The 4702-nt window shown below is 44.6% G+C and overlaps 1 pseudogene; it reads right to left on the bottom strand.

Moving 5' to 3' along the window:
- Nucleotides 1-1473: 1473 nt before the first annotated feature.
- On the bottom strand, nucleotides 1474-1615 carry LOC116971620 (annotated as a pseudogene).
- Between the last annotated feature and the right edge of the window lie 3087 nt (nucleotides 1616-4702).

Here is a 4702-nt window from a genome sequence, read left to right as displayed (position 1 = left end):
ATTCAAACAAAACGCTTCCCATCTCCTGAAGAGGAAATGTAATGCTTATCATTTTTGGTGCTATCCCTGCACTCTGCAGTGAGCACAAATATGGATTGGTCTGACAATCCGAGCCGCAAGAGCAGTCTACTCAGAATCTATGTCAATAAATTGATTTTATCATGCATCGGCTAGTTTCCTGGACCACAGGCTGAACCAGCAAAGTTTTACGTTTAGAATAACCGTAAAAGGTTGTATTATTATTCCCGATGAAATCGGGAAGAATGGCTGCAGAGGCTAGTCAGACAGAACGACAACCTAAAGCGGGATCTTGCTGACTTTATTGCAAGACCCGACTGATGAGGCAAAATGGAAGGAGACAAAGATAACTTCCTTCTCCTTGAAGCGAGAATGTATCTTTCGCCACTGTTATGCCACATATTTTGCAACCGGTAAATGAGCTTGGAAACAAACTTATCGATATTCGGTGTTCCATCGAGTCATAATTTCATTAAATACTTAATGATCCAATACCCATTTTGTGTTGTCATTGATTGTACGTGATGATACTCTAACGCAAAATGAGATTAGGTAAATTATTACAGGATATTCTGACTTGATTGCACCCATGTGACTAACATATGCCACCACCATAGTGTATCAACTCAATGTTGAGCATGCAGATTATACATATTCGCTCAATAACCCTTTAACCTATAGAATGCACCTAATGTCTATAGGTAGTTGATACCAATAACTGAATAATTGTTAACTCATGCAAATCTCCTCCGTCGCCGAACTAGAGATGGCATTCATAATTTTCCACCTTAGAGCCCCATCAGTTTATAATTTAACTGAAATTTTACTGACCAGATTACTGGGGCAATGCTGAATACTGTTTGTCCACCATTATGACTTTGGTAGGCTCCTATTAATTCCAATCCCTCCCCCAGGGCGGAGTCACAGGCTAATTAATAGTTAAAGGTAAATCCCAATGATGAACAAGTCTAGTTGGTATCACGTTAATTTTCTTAAACATAGTTTGAGGCTGAAACAGTTAATTTTAACAGCATACAGCATTAGAATATCCTCCAGACAAGACATAACAAATGTTTTTGAGCTCTGAACAGTCCAAGCATCGGTTTTAATAATCTGGTAAATAACCTGGGAACTGAAGTTAACCCATTTTGCAATGTTTTTATCATTGCCTTTATCCAGATAAATTTCAAATGTCTCCGGTGATCTCTGTAAATGGGAGCATCCTAAGGAAATCAGATGCAAAGTTTCCTATTCGGAAAAATTTATACTGCACAGGCGAGTTAAACGACATTCTGCATCTTTTTCACAATGAACAGGCCATGCCTGCGAATTCCGTACCTGCTGGAGCAACAACTCTGGCCCGATTTCCGAGCCTGTCCTGAAAGCCAATCCTGGCCATAATACTGAGCCTGCCTCGAAAGACAACTCTGGACATAATTCTGAGCTTACCTGTAAAGACAAATCTGGTCCAATTCTGTGCTTGGAGCCCTAGTATTGTGCAGTTTTACATAGTTAGATGCCACAACCATTTGTGTGTTGTAAGGCCACTAGGGCCCCTTCCATCCTTATCAAGGGAAATGATACTTTCATACAACACATAAACTAAACACATGTTATCATTATCATTTGTACAAAAAACAAGTGTAAATATTATCAACTTGTAGCCCGACTTGGGTCTCGGATTGAAGACCTCTGCCCAGCTTTTATGCTGCCACCAACTTCAGTGAACTGCTTACTGCCAATGGAGCCGTGGGGTGTGTTGTCGCTGCAACGATGAAGCTTTGCTCGTCGATGGTACCTCGATTGGTCCGACAGCTTTTGCTTCCTTATCTAGGTTTTACCTGTTGAATAGGTCTTACCTGAAGAGAAGATTCGGCAGCTGGTCTTTAATGTCACCCCTGATAGCGCTGTTCATTCCTGGCACTTATAGCATGAGGGGAACTCTGGCCCCTTCTGGGTATTCTGCCACCTTCGTTTGCGAGGACTCCCTTGAATCCATATGCATGTGCTCCAGTACGTTCCATGGACATACTTTAGAATTTGAAGTCAGTTACCCACTGACCACTCGCACTCCCCTGCACAGAGAGGGAGATTCGTAGGCAGCCCTGAACAGGTGCTGCCGCAGGCCCCTGCCTAGAGAGGTATGCTCCCCGGCTATACCTCCGACCTCGGAGTCAGAACAAAACTGACCCCGTATGCTCTCCTCCTCCGAGAGGGAGACATTATGCAGCCCTTCAACAGGTGCTGCTGCCACAGGCCCTGAGGAAACACGCGGATATAAAGCTCCTCTTGCTGGAGCATATCGTGATGGAGCATCCTCTCCATCAGGAGCTCTTTCAAGACAGCCCTTCAACAGGTGCTGCTACCACGGGCCCCCGAGGAGACCCACGAATATAAAGCTCCTCTTGCTGGAGCATCTCACCAGTCCCAGTTGGTATGGCGAATTTCGATGCCATGCCTGGCACCCCTGGTTCTTGGCTTCCATGCCTTGGGGTATGCTGCTCTGCAATACCTACAACCTCAGGGTCAGAACAAAACTGCCCAGGTAAGCTCACTTCCTCCTTGAGTGAGACATTATGCAGCCCTACTACAGGTGCTGCTGCCATGGGCCCCCAAGAAGACCCGTGGATATAAGGCTCCTCTTCATGGAGCAGATATTCCCTATACAGCCCTTGAACAGAAACTGCTGCCACGGGCCCATGGGGTGACCCACGGATATAAAGCTCCTCCTGGAGCATGTCGTGATGGAGCATCCTCTCCATCAGGTGCTCCATCTTTGCCAGACATCCACAGATGTCGCTTCTAGTGGGAGGGGAATCCTCCTGGCCCAACTCATCGGAGTCCATGGGCCTTACTGACTTTTTAATGGCTTTTCCTCCCCACAGGAGTAGCCACGGTGCTCTCAGTCGGCACCCTGGTGATACCGCCTTCCTCGTGGATTTACCCCTCCACGGGAACCACACTGGTCTGGAAGCCGCTTACCGCCTTGTCAGCGACTGGAGTAGCGAACCCGATGTCCGCCGGCTACCCGCGTTCCGCGGTCTGGACCGGAGTCTCCCCACAGCCCAAAGCCGGTTTCCCCGCGGCTCGTCCGGACTTCGCTACAATATCCAGCAGGAAACCTCGGTAAGAAGAGGTTCCTGCAAGACAAACACAACCTGGTAAGAAATAAAAACTTACCTGTAGGTTTAAACTTACCGCAGGCAGGAGCGACGCGCCTGCCAGTCCGGTGCTTCGCCATGCGAACAACGTAATGACGCTCATGCGGACTGGCGGGGCTTCTTCACGGAATCACTCATGTGACTCCGAAGTAAAATAAACATTGACTTCCATTCTCCACAGACAATGCAAATGCTTTGTGGTGTACAGCTGTAGCAAGGCCATACACAAGTATTGTTTTGTTTTGTAAAACTATGCAGTAGTAAGTAGTATGTAGCATTGTGGTCCATTGATCTCATGGGCTGCATCTTGCTAGAATGACATGAGACTCATTAACATAATACTCTCTCATGCAATGTGAAGTGGAATGCAACAGCAAGCTTCTCCAAATCACTTTGCATCACTTTGGAGTTTTCACTTTCACTTCCCAGCATTCCTGATGCATGCTGGATGCACATATGATGAAACATTTTGCCATATAACACATGATTTGAATTGTAACAGAGGTAGTTAATCCAGTCGGCCTGGGATCAACCATCATTGGGCACTTTCAGAATAGTGATACATCATTAATGTAATGCTAGATTAAAACCCTATGAATATAAAGGATATTTTGCTTAGCTTATTGCTTTGCATACCGACCCATTTCCCACCTCATAATTTTATTTCTGACTAGTGGCTAATCCACTAATTGTACTGAATCTCTGACACAGGCACATACAGTCCTTGCTGATTCTTATCCCCTGATCCTTTGATGCCCTGATTCTCTACCGTTGCTTTGACTACCAACCACGAGACTAAGCCTCCTCCCCTATCCCAGACCCGGAAAAATGATTCCCACCACAAGCATTCCAATCAAAATGCCCCTGATCGTACAATTCCCCCAAGGCAGGGCCTCATTCTCCTCCCAGGCCATCTTCCAATTACAACCCTTGACCACATCCTCAATCCCAATTATAACTGTACTTCCTTACATCTATACTTGGGTCCTCACATCTATACTTGGATTGTATGCCAAGCCACAAACCTGAAGACGACTCTTGCCTCAACACAACTACTCATCTTTCTCAGCCACTTGTACACATCCTCTATTAAACTTCTGGTTCAACCCCAAATATTCTGGAACAGTCCTTCATGCAAGGTACAAGCTTCCCATTATGGAAAATTGCAGCAGGGTTTCTATAAAATGGAGATATAAACTTTATTTATAATACAGTGCATTCAGAAAATATGCAGACCCCTTCACTTTTTCCACATTTTAGTTATGTTACAGCCTTATTTTAAAATGGATTAAATTCATTTTTTTAATCATCAATCTACATACAATACCCCAGAATGAAGAAGTGAAAACAGGTGCGTAGAAATGTTTGCAAAGTAATTAAAAATAAATAACTGAAATATCACATTTACATAAGTATTCAGACCCTTTGCTTTGACACTCAAAATTGAGCTTAGGTTCATCTTGTTTCCATTGATTATCCTTGAGATGTTTCTACAACTTGAATGGAGTCCACCAATGGTAAAT

The sequence above is a fragment of the Amblyraja radiata genome, chromosome 3, assembly GCF_010909765.2.
Source record: "Amblyraja radiata isolate CabotCenter1 chromosome 3, sAmbRad1.1.pri, whole genome shotgun sequence".
Classification (NCBI taxonomy): Eukaryota; Metazoa; Chordata; class Chondrichthyes; order Rajiformes; family Rajidae; genus Amblyraja; species Amblyraja radiata.
The sequence above is the reverse complement of the archived record's forward strand: the minus strand, read 5'-3'. Positions and strand labels throughout refer to the sequence as shown.